Source organism: Aquarana catesbeiana, linkage group LG01 (assembly GCF_042186555.1).
Source record: "Aquarana catesbeiana isolate 2022-GZ linkage group LG01, ASM4218655v1, whole genome shotgun sequence".
NCBI lineage: Eukaryota > Metazoa > Chordata > Amphibia > Anura > Ranidae > Aquarana > Aquarana catesbeiana.
In genome coordinates this window covers 321552868-321565168 of record NC_133324.1, presented here as the reverse complement: position 1 = coordinate 321565168, position 12301 = coordinate 321552868, and the positions used below count along the sequence as shown (strand labels likewise).

The following is a 12301-nucleotide window of genomic DNA, read 5'->3' as shown; positions in this document are numbered from 1 at the left end:
ATGTTACAGTGCAAAATTTGCTGCAAATAAAGCCCTGCATAATAATTATGTCCAGGCACAGAGCATTGTAAAGAGCCCTCCAACTCTATTAAACTTCTTGCCAAAGCATCAGATGAATAATAGGGGGCAAAACCTCTGATTTAACACTACTGAATATTTGACAATTGCAGTCTGTATTTAAAAAAAAAAAGATTTCTACATTGCTCCTCTCAACAACACTGATCTTGCCTCATATATGTTAGATTAATTTTGTAATGTAATTTTGAGCAAAATCAAAGGTTACATATACTGTACAGTGTATGATGCATTATCACTAGCATTACCACAGCAGTTTTTGATTTTCCCATAACATAGATTGCATTACCTGTTGATCCTGCCAATATATTCATATAATTTCAACTTCCTTAAACAGGGTGACAAGGCTGTTTATTCTGCAGTAAATCATTCATCAGTGTTGCCTACCTGTGGACAGGGTAGCCTTAAGCCAGTCATACATTGATCGAGATTCAGGCAGTTCAGCAGGGACTGACCGAATTTCAATCCCTGTATGGGCCCTTTAACGAACCATCTTTGCTACAGCCGACTACATTGATCATTGTGATCTGATGGCGGGGAAGGCTCCCCATTGTTAAAACATAAAAACACAGTGGGAGTGGGTCTCCCATCCACATGGGAGAATCAGTCCTTTTTTTTTCAGCCCACTGGTTGAATGAAAATGTATGGTATAATGTATGGCCTTAGATAGATGTGTAGTTTTAAATGGGTTTTGACGTAGAGCTAAAACCACTGGTTTAACTGCTTCCTCAAACAGTTACATTCAAGGCATGCCTTGAATGATAACTGTCACAGTTGCCTATGGTCTCAACCAATGAATGTCATAGTTGATCACATGTGTAACATCATGGCAACTGTAGATCAAACAGATGCTAAGATGTCAGCTTCCTTGGTTGTAAAGGAGAGGATGGTTTAGTTTTTCTTTAAGTAATTAACAAACAAATTAAGGACTAGGCCCCTTTCACGTGGGCATTTGGCTCAGGTCTGCCTGTCAGTTTCTAAGACAGATCTGATCAGAAGGTCCATGGACCACAATGAACAGGCAGATGTAAATGGACTTGTGTCTGCATACACCCAGGTCCGGGAAAAAAAAAAACAGAACAGGACTGTATGTTTTTCCATTTTTGTGGACTGGATTGGAGGTAGCCTGATATAAACGGACAGCAAAGTCCATTTCCACCTAGCTGCCCATAGAGCTGACAGGGGTCCCCCCACATCTGCCTGGCAAAAACTGAATGGCAATGTATGTGACATCCAATGTGTCCCGCTCCAATCAGCAGGGAATCTGCTCACAGATACCCTGCTGGTCAAAGCAAAATCCGTTCCGTGTGAAAGGTGTCAAAAGCTGGCAATACACAGTTAGCGTGGATGAAAAGGAATTGCCCCTCTGAACATTGTATTCAGACAGTGGCTGTACTCCAGCCAAGGGCTTTTAAGAAGTCACATGGATAGTTTGGATAGTTTTAAAACACATAAATAAAAGTTTAAGTGGGTGTAACGTCTCACATATACCCATTACAGTGACTGGCCTCAGGCGATACACAGTGATGAAACTAATTCTCCTACATAAGTTGTACCTGTTTATCTGCAGTGATCCATTCTCTACATCCATTCAAAGTTCAGAATTTATAAAGCTTGCCTAAGCTTTTAGAAAACAGGGTGGAGAGCTAAAATTAAACTGTGCAAAGCTCAGTGAGGAGAGCTTTGAGAGCTGTTGGAGGTAAGGGAAACACCCCTTTACACAGCACAAAGGAGACAGAGCTGAGACTGTCAAACACAGGCTGTGTGCCTCGAGCTCCCTCCCTTGTCAACTTTTTCTCTTGGTGTCTGGAAAACTTGTCAGAGGTGAAATCACAAAAAAAAAATCACACTTAGTGCTATGGATTGAGACACAAGTACACACTATAGAAGGATATGCTTTGTTCATATTTCATATCTGAGGTTTACAACCACTTTAACTGTTGTAAGAACCTCTGGCATGGCCTTTTGGCTAAGATCAAGTGTAGTATCTGTTCTTATCAGTTTCCAGAGGAGGCGCTGTGTTACTCCCGAAAGTGGGGAGGACACATGCAAATCCAATTGTGTCATTGGACCTGGAAGGGCGGTTTGGCAGTGCCGAGACGTTAGCGGGGCTGAGTCCGAGTTGTCCGAAAGGGTCCTCCTGGTGAGGATGGGTGCTGCATCTGGGTCTGATCCAGAGGGTCGGGTCCCTGGCCTTCTGGCCTAGATTGGGGTAGTTCTAGCTCCGGACAGTTTTTCGGGAGAGAACGCTTGCTCGCCTATAGCACCAAGGTGGAGCAGTTAGTACTTCCTGAATGTAATTAGGTAGGAGTGATGGGAGCAAGGGTTGAGCTTGTTGGGCTCTCCCCAAGCTTCCAGAACTTCAGGCCTTCCTGCCTGAGGTGGGGGCTGCTGTGGTCTGGGTCATTGGTCAGGGTTGGTTCGAAAGCCTATGGTGTATGTGCCCCTGGAGTGTCAGTCCAGGGGTGCCATAAAATCACTGTGAGTGAGGGTCACTTTGATTTGTGGCACCACGGTCACTGCACCAGTACACGCTTTTTTTTGCACCTGCCTCCTGGGCTGGGCCTTTTGGCTGGGACCAGAGGAATTTTTTATTCCTGGCCAGAGGGCCTGGCCTCTGTATTGCACAATGGCCACTTTTTCACTCTCTTCTACTTCCTTCTCCCCCACTTTCTTTTTATTTATTTCCTTTGTGTGTCACTTTTTGTATTTTTGTGTTGTACACGTTTTGCACTGTGTGATGAGTAGGGTTGCAGGTCCTCGGGCCTGCCCTGAAAGTCTTGGGAGGGGGGGGACATGGCCTTTTGGCTTGGTTCACCCTCTCTCATGGGGACTCCCTTTGGGGGAGCCCCACTGAGTACTTGGGGGGGCCTGTTTCGGCAGTCCCCCCAGAGAAAGGGGTCCGTCTGGTTTCGGCCAGATGGGCCAAGTGTAAGTACCCTTGTCCCCGTCAGAAGCCTAATGCCCGGGAGATTCAGGGCAAGGCCCTCTGATTTTAGAGGGCTTTTGTACTTGTTGCACTTTTTTGTGTTTCACTCTTTATGTGTGTGCACATTTTTTTGGCACCGGGTGAAGTTTTTGAGTGTGTTTCACACACCATGGGCTTTCAAAAAAAGAACCTCTGGCCATGTTATATGGTTTGTCCCAGCCCCTCTGTCATTTTGGTAGGACAGCTTGACTTGTATGAGAATAAGGAGAAAATTATAAATAAGGGCATGTGAAAAAAAATCATATAGTGAATGCTATTAATAATATCATTAGCCCCATAGAGTTACCTGAACAGTATTTTTTAATATAGTGGTCCTTTTTAACAGTAGAGATTGTGTCTTGTCTGCTGCTGGGCATCAATGGATGATATGAAATATAATTTAGGTAACTTGAATTTTAATAGAAGCAATCATCAATAACTACAAGTAAGTGAATTTTCACTTAATGTAATTCAGCATGACTACCTAAATACGCTAAGATGGTACTTTTTGCTAATACAATTGTGTTGAATTCTGACTTGATCTTTGACACAATTCAATCATGGCACTGCAACTTTTCATAATGTATTTCTACGGCTTAATTTAAGCCTACTTGAGATGCAGAAGTAAAGTATTTTGTGAACTTTCTGGAAAGAGAGGTCTGTGTATGTGTATAACATCTCTCCCCAGACAAACAAGTATTGGCCTTATTAAGCTGCAGAATGCCAGCTCATTTACTCTCTGTTTTTATTACTAATTCTCATTTCAAGTACTGCTGTCTCCCAGGAACCTTGCCCCACTCTGCTGAGAATCCTATTAATGTCCTTCCGTCCATAATGCTGTTCAAACTCAATCATATTGCAAATTGACTAGAGAAAAAAATAAATAAAACAGAATTGCTTGCTTAGCTGTACAAAAGCAATATTAACCCTTTTAAAGTGGAGTGGCCTGTACTACAGTACTGAATTATGAGGTTAACTGCCTAGCAACAAGTAGCAGCAAAGTGATTAAAAGGAATTAAGACCCCAAATCAAACATTTTCTATGCCATTTTCTTTTCTTTCTCAAATGTCAGTTATGATGTACATGTTTAATGTTATCTGTCTGTATATATATTCCAAATGGTGGACATATATTTTAGAAAATATAAACGTATTAGCAGGATGGTACTGCCTGCACAAGTGTTTTTGTACTGGATTGCGTAGAAGAGAGCACCAATATTCTTCTTGATTTCATCTGAAAAGGTGCTTCTCTAAGGTACTTTTAAATGAAATGTTTCTGCTTTCAAAAAAAAAATTGGATTACTTTGAAAAATATGATTTGATCAAGTTAGTAAATTAATCATGGTATGTTCAGAAACTGACAGATGGGTTATCAGTATTTTTCCTATAACCACAGAATTATCTGTTGCAGCCATTCAGCCAGGTAAGTGGAGTCTTTCAACGGCAGTGGCAGAATTAATAAAGTAGTATTCCATAAAAGCATACAGATGAAGTAAACGGGGGGGGGGGGGGGCATAAATGTTAGCCTGTGCTCATTTTATATCTATGTGATAAAATAGAGTGCATTACCAGTTGAACTTCATTATTTATCATGTTTTCTGAGGTTTTACCGTAAGCAAAATGTTGGAAAGGTTTTTTTTTTCTCCCTAAAAAGTTGTTACCACTGTTTTTTGTGCTTTGGATCATGAAATCATACTTATTTTTATTTCCCTTTTAAAAGAAAACCAGATATAGGTTTAAAACAGAGCCCCCCAATTTATTATTTGTGCTCGTTCTGACTTACTGGTGCACGACAAAAAATAAATGTACTGTACAAAAAAAATAATAATACATTGTAACAAAAACATATAGACATAAACTTTTTATTCAAATATATACATGTTTATTCAAATATATACTATTTAAGAAATATCAGCCAGTGTATTCATTTTTTATTTATATTTGTAACAAGTGATTAAAAAAGTGCACACATTGGAGTTGCTTTACTAAAGGCAAATAGACTGTACACAAGTGCAAAGTGCAGTAACTCTAGAGCTTAGTAAATGAGGTAAAGCTTCATTTGGCAAATTATACCCAATCACGTGCAGGGAAAATAAAACAAAAAAACCCCAGCATGTTTGCTTGCACATGATTGGATTATGGAAGTCAGCAGCGCTTCTGCTCATTTACTAAGCTCTGGGGCAACTGCACTTGCAGTGTGTGTGATTGCACTTTGCTTTGCAAAGTGCACAGTCTATTTGCCTTTAGTAAATCAGAGTCCACAATGGTACTTGGCAATTCTTATCACGTCTATGATAATGCAAGTTTCCTGGCTAGCTACTTGAATTTTTCTTCATACATAAATACTGATTAAACGCTTGTCCAAAAAGTGTTTTAAGAAGACATGGCTTTTACAATCTCTGGTAATGTACAATTACCAGTTACTGGTAAATTTGGGACACCTCTTAAAGTGTTACTTAACCCACAACAGTAAAATCAGTCTGTATATGCAGTAAAGCTTGCTTGTTACATTCACTTTGGAACCTAATGCGTTAATCCTCTGCCTTGTATAAAAAAGCTATTTAAGCCTGTATGCACAGATCCTCCACTTCTTGCATTGTCCCTGAAACATGTACGAGTTACTGGAGTCAGGCTGCACATGCCCTGTTTGGTGTGTATTGCTAGAGAGTTTATTTTTCTGCTTGGGAGAGTGCATGTGATCAGCACAGGGTCAATCAGCACTGTCCAGACCCAGACAGAGGGTTAGGGGTCCTGCATCCTGATAGGACAGCCACTGCAGTATGAAAACTCCTCCTACAAGCTTTAACCAGGCACTGACAGAAGTCACAAGACTGCTACCCTGTTTCCCCGAAAATAAGACCTAGCGTGATTGTCGGTGATGGCTGCAATATAAGCCCTACCCCCCAAATAAGCCCTACCCTGTTTTCCCGAAAATAAGCCCTACCCTGAAAATAAGACCTACAAGGACTTTAACTATGGCTTATATGGGGGGTAGGGTTTATATTGCAGCCATCACCGACAATCACGCTAGGTCTTATTTTCGGGGAAACAGGGTATATACTGCTGATGTAAAAAAGGTATTTAGCAGTTTATATTTACTAAAATGATTGCATTTCCATGTTTTGCATACTGTGGGAGTCCAGATATAGTGAATTCGGGGACCTGGGTTTAGTAACACTTTAAGAAAAAAGTACACTGGATGATTTGGAAACCATTCCCCATAAGTGCATGACCAGTGGTTCACATGAAGATTCTCTATTTGTGTTGTTGTTGTCGAGCATTTTGTACTAAGATATTTTAATGTTCAGATTTGTTCTAATGCCCAGCCCAATATGTCCAAAATTCCATATATACAACTTTTTCTGCATTTGCATTCCAACCAATATATATGTATTTGAAATGGTAAGTTAAACCAAGAAAATGTAATTTGATTTATTTTGTCACCTATAAAGGCATGCTAATAATGAGTGTAATATTAAAACAAAGTTCCAGCTCCAATTTTTTTTATGTTTTTTAATAGACTGGAAAAATGTTAGAACTTTAGCCAGGTTTTTATTGTCATCTGACAAAGGACAAGAAATGGGGGTCACAGGGAACTGCTCGGGCAGAAATACAGACCTTTGAAATCTTACCCACTTATAACAAAGAGTTTTTTTTTTTTTTGCTGTGTCCCTATTGAAGACACTTTCCATTATTTCCTGACCCTCTGTCCCCACGAGAGGAAGTGTTCAGAAATCCATGAAGGCAACGATAGGATTAAAACGTAAAGTTCTAATCTATCTCTATTCCATCCAAAACCTAAAAAGGGATCTGGGCTAAAACTGTTCTTAAAACGTGATTAGCTTACCTTAGTGGATAATGGCATTGATCTGGGAAAGTACAATAAATTATTTACTGAATGATTTCGTTTTAAATCCAACTATAAAAATCTGTTCCTCCGTCAAGGCAACAGGTTCACTTAACTGACACCCTTCCCAGAAGGCATGCAGGCAAAGAACAGGGATACAAGGAGATCAAACCAGAGAAGCATGGGTCAAAACACACACCGGAAGTATATCAGGAGAAGAAGGGCTAACATGGACAACTAGGCCAGATAAGATATAAGATGAGAAAGAATATAGGAACAGCAGCAGGTCCTCTCACAAATGGCAGCTGCCGGCCAAAGTCTCAGTACAGAATTATTTACCCTCTAGTGTCTTGAAATATAACCATTATATAGCTTCTAGTGACAGTGTCCTCACCAATGTGGTAGATGCAAAATGGAGCTTCAGTACAGGTCCCATGGTATTATTCTGCCTGCAAGCAGTAATTTCTGTACTGATTCTGCCTCCTGAAAATTTTCTTCTCAGCACCCTTGTAGTTCAGAAGGCAGACTCTGTGAAATGTGTGCCACAGCATTGCCAGTCAACAGGGCATAGTGAATACTCGTCACAGAACTCAAGACAGTAAATGTGTGGGGGTCTTCACAAAATAAATTTACAAAGTTCATGATCATTCAGAGCAATCGGAGTGAGCTAGAAATAATTGAAATACAATGTAGAAATGAATATATGATTTTAAATTTTGACCATAGATACACTGTAGGTTGAATTTGTTTAGTTACTGTATATGGTGCATCGAGCTTCATTTACGAAGACTGGACGTGAAGGTGGCAACTAACCAAGGGTTTCATTTTCTATCTTTCAATGGGAAATGACAGCTGGATTCTAATTGACAGCTCATGGTCATCCTTCACCTTCCTTTCCTCCTGTCTTAAACTATCTAAACCCAAGAACAACATTTTTTTAATACGTTGCAGCCCTTGGTAACTTTATTTTCACCTGATAATCCTGCCAGCAACACAGGGGTTAATTTACTAAAATTGGAGAGTGCAAAATCTAGTGCAGCTCTGCATAGAAACCAATCAGTTTCCGGGCCAGTTCATACCAGATGCAGTTCCGTGCAGTTCCATGTGCTTTTTTTCTGCACAAAATGCATGCAGTGTTTTCCATGTATTCCAATGGCTCTAGTTCACACTATGCAGTCAGTTTCTGGTCAGTTTCTGCAACTGACTGCATGGTGTGAACTAGAGCCATTGAAATACATGGAAAACACTGTGCATGCATTTTTAGTGCAGACAAAAAAGCGCACAGAACTGCATCTGGTGTGAACTGGCCCTCCAGGATTTTTTTTTTGTCAAAGCTCAATTGAACAAGCTGAAGTTAGAAGCTGATTGGCTACCATGTCCAGCTGTACCAGATTTTGTCAACGCCTAACCACTTGACCTCCGGAAGATTTAACCCCCTTCATGACCAGGCCATTTTTTGTGATACGGCACTGCGTTAATTTAACTGACAATTGTGCAGTCATGCAACACTGTACCAAAATAAAATATATGTCCTTTTTTTCCCACAAATAGAGCTTTCTTTTGGTGGTATTTGGTCACCACTGCATTTTTTATTTTTTGTGCTTTAAACAAACAAAAAAAAAAACAATATTATTACTTTCTGCTATAAAACATATCCAATAAAAAAAAAAATCGAAAAAAATCGAATTTCTTCATAAGTTTCCTCCCATGCTCGCCTCCAGGATTTCTCCAGAGCTTCTCCCATCCTTTGGAACTCCCTACCCCAATCTGTCCGACTGTCCCCTAATCTATCCATCTTTAGGCGATCTCTGAAAACCCTTCTCTTCAAAGAAGCTTATCCTGCTTCTAACTAATACTGTTTTACTTCCTTCATCAGCTCATCCCCCCACAGCTATTACCTTTTGTATCAATTGACCCTTCCTTTTTAGATAGTAAGCTCTAACGAGCAGAGCCTTCGTATTCCTCTTGTATCAAATTGTAATGTAACTGTAATGTCTGCCCTCATGTTGTAAAGCACTGCGCAAACTGTTAGCGCTATATAAATCCTGTATAATAATAATAATAGTAATACATTTAGGCCAATATGTATTCTGCTACATATTTTTGGTAAAAAAAATCCCAATAAGCCTATATTGATTGGTTTGCGCAAATGTTATAGGGTCTACAAACTATGGGAAACTTGTATTCATTTACTTACATTCACTTTACTTATTTATTTTTTTTATTGTTTTACTAGTAATGGCGGGGATCAGCCTACCTGGAAGTGTGGGATCACATATATAAGTGATCTGGCGCACAGCTGCCACCTTGTAGCAGTAACGTTGCTATAGGGCAGTCAGCAAGTAGTTAACTGAACAACTGAAGTTAAAAGCTGGTTAGTTTCTGTACACAGCTGCGGCAGATTTTGCTCTCTCCAGTTTTAGTAAATCAACCCCACATTTCCTCTCATAAGGTGATAACACTCAGTGAACAGTTGTTTATAGAGGGGTAACATTGTTACACACATACCCTCTACTCATAGTTACATAGTAGGTGAGGTTGAAAAAAGACACAAGTCCATCAAGTCCAACCTATGTGTGATTATGTGTCAGTATTACATTGTATATCCCTGTATGTTGCGGTCATTCAGGTGCTTATCTAATAGTTTCTTGAAGCTATCGATGCTCCCCGCTGAGACCACCGCCTGTGGAAGGGAATTCCACATCCTTGCTGCTCTTACAGTAAAGAACCCTCTACGTAGTTTAAGGTTAAACCTCTTTTCTTCTAATTTTAATGAGTGGCCACGAGTCTTGGTAAACTCTCTTTTGCAAAAAAGTTTTATTTCTATTGTAGGGTCACCAGTACAGTATTTGTATATTGAAATCATATCCCCTCTCAAGCATCTCTTCTCCAGAGAGAATAAGTTCAGTGCTCGCAATCTTTCCTCATAACTAAGATCCTCCAGACCCTTTATTAGCTTTGTTGCCCTTCTTTGTACTCGCTCCATTTCCAGTACATCCTTCCTGAGGACTGGTGCCCAGAACTGGACAGCATACTCTAGGTGCGGCCGGACCAGAGTCTTGTAGAGTGGGAGAATTATCGTTTTATCCCTGGAGTTGATCCCCTTTTTAATGCATGCCAATATTCTGTTTGCTTTGTTAGCAGCAGCTTGGCATTGCATCTACTAGGACCCCCAGGTCCTTTTCCATCCTAGATTCCCCCAGAGGTTCTCCCCCCAGTGTATAGATTGCATTCATATTTTTGCCACCCAAATGCATTATATTACATTTTTCTACATTGAACCTCATTTACCATGTAGTTGCCCACCCTATTAATTTGTTCAGATCTTTTTGCAAGGTTTCCACATCCTGCTGAAAAGTTATTGCCCTGCTTAGCATAGTATCATCTGCAAATACAGAGATTAAACTGTTTATCCCATCCTCCAGGTCGTTTATGAACAAATTAAATAGGATTGGTCCCAGCACAGAACCCTGGGGGACCCCACTACCCACCTCTGACCATTCCAAGTACTCCCCATTTATCACCACCCTCTAAACTCGCCCTTGTAGCCAGTTTTCAATCCATGTACTCACCCTATGGTCCATGGCAACAAACTTTATTTTGTACAGTAAACGTTTATGGGAAACTGTGTCAAATGCTTTTGCAGAATCCAGATACACCACGTCTACGGGCCTTCCTTTATCTAGATGGCAACTCACCTCCTCATAGAAGGTTAGTAGATTGGTTTGGCAAGAATGATTCTTCATGAATCCATGCTGATTACTGCTAATTATACCGTTCTTATTACTAAAATCTTGTATATAGTCCCTTATCATCCCCTCCAAGAGTTTACATACTATTGATGTTAGGCTAACTGGTCTGTAATTCCCAGGGATGTATTTTGGGCCCTTTTTAAATATTGGTGCTACATTGGCTTTTTTCCAATCAGCCAGTACCATTCCAGTCAGTAGACTGTCTGTAAAAATTAGGAACAACAGTCTGGCAATCACTTGACTGAGTTCCCTAAGTATCCTCGGATGCAAGCCATCTGGTCTCGGTTAAGTTTAATGTTAAGTTTAAATTTAATGTTAAGTTTCTCAAGTCTAATTTTAATTCTGTCCTCTGTTAACCATGGAGGTGCTTCCTGTGTTGTGTAATGAGGATAAACACTGCAGTTTTGGTTACTGAAGCCCCCCGATTCACTCGTGAAGACTGAGGAGAAAAATAAATTCAATACCTTCGCCATCTACCCATCCTTTGTAACCAAATGTCCTTCCTCATTCTTTATGGGGCCAATATGGTCTGTCCTCCCTTTTTTACTGTTTACATACTTAAAGAATTTCTTGGGATTTTTTTTGCTCTCCTCCGCTATGTGTCTTTCATGTTCTATCTTAGCCGTTCTAATTGCACCCTTACATTTCTTGTTGCATTCTTTATAAAGTCTGAATGCTGAGGATGATCCCTCAACCTTGTATTTTTTTAAGGCCTTCTCCTTTGCTTTTATATGCATTTTTACATTGGAGTTAAACCATCCAGGACTTTTGTTCGCTCTTTTAAATTTATTACCCAATGGGATACATTGGCTAATGCCCTTATTTAATATGCTCTTAAAGCAAACCCATCTCTCCTCCGTATTCTTTGTTCCTAATATTTTATCCCAATTTATGCCTTTTAGCAAGGTTTGTAGTTTAGGGAAGTTGGCTCTTTTGAAATTCAGTGTCTTTGTATTCCCTTTATGTTTCCTATTTGTGTGATTTATACTGAAACTAATTGACCTGTGATTGCTGTTACCTAAATTGCCCCGTATTTCCACATCCGTGATCAGATCTGTATTGTTGGTAATGTTTTATTTCTAGTTGGTACGTCTACCATCTGATGCATAAAATTGTCCTGCAAGACATTAAGGAACTGGCGAGCCTTAAATGAATGTGCGGTTCCCTCCGCCCAGTCTATGTCTGGGTAATTAAAATCCCCCATTATGATAACACTCCCCATCCTTGCTGCTAATCCAAATTGTGATAGGAGATCTGTCTCCACTTCCTCCCTCAGGTTAGGGGGCCTATAGCATACTCCCAGTATTATTTTCCCCTTAGCGTCATCCCTTTGGAGCTCTACCCATAAGGATTCCACCTCCTCCCTAGCTCCCTCAGTGATGTCATCTCTCACATTCACTTGTACATTATTCTTGATATATAGGCATACCCCTCCCCCTTTTTTACCCTCTCTATCCTTGCGGTAAAGGGTATACCCTTGAATGTTTGCCAGCCAATCATGAGAGCTGTTGAACCAGGTCTCTGAAATTCCCACAAAATCCAAATCCTCCTCGTACAACAGTATCTCTAGTTCACCCATCTTGTCCACCATGCCCCTGGCACTGGTGAACATGCCACATAGTTTAGACCGGTCGCATATTGTCCTCATATTGGGTGTTTC

The 12301-nt window shown here is 40.2% G+C and overlaps 1 pseudogene; it reads left to right on the top strand.

Annotated features, from left to right (window-relative positions):
* The first annotated feature begins 2020 nt into the window (after window positions 1-2020).
* LOC141124430 (U2 spliceosomal RNA) lies at window positions 2021-2152 on the top strand (annotated as a pseudogene).
* The last annotated feature ends 10149 nt before the right edge of the window (window positions 2153-12301 follow it).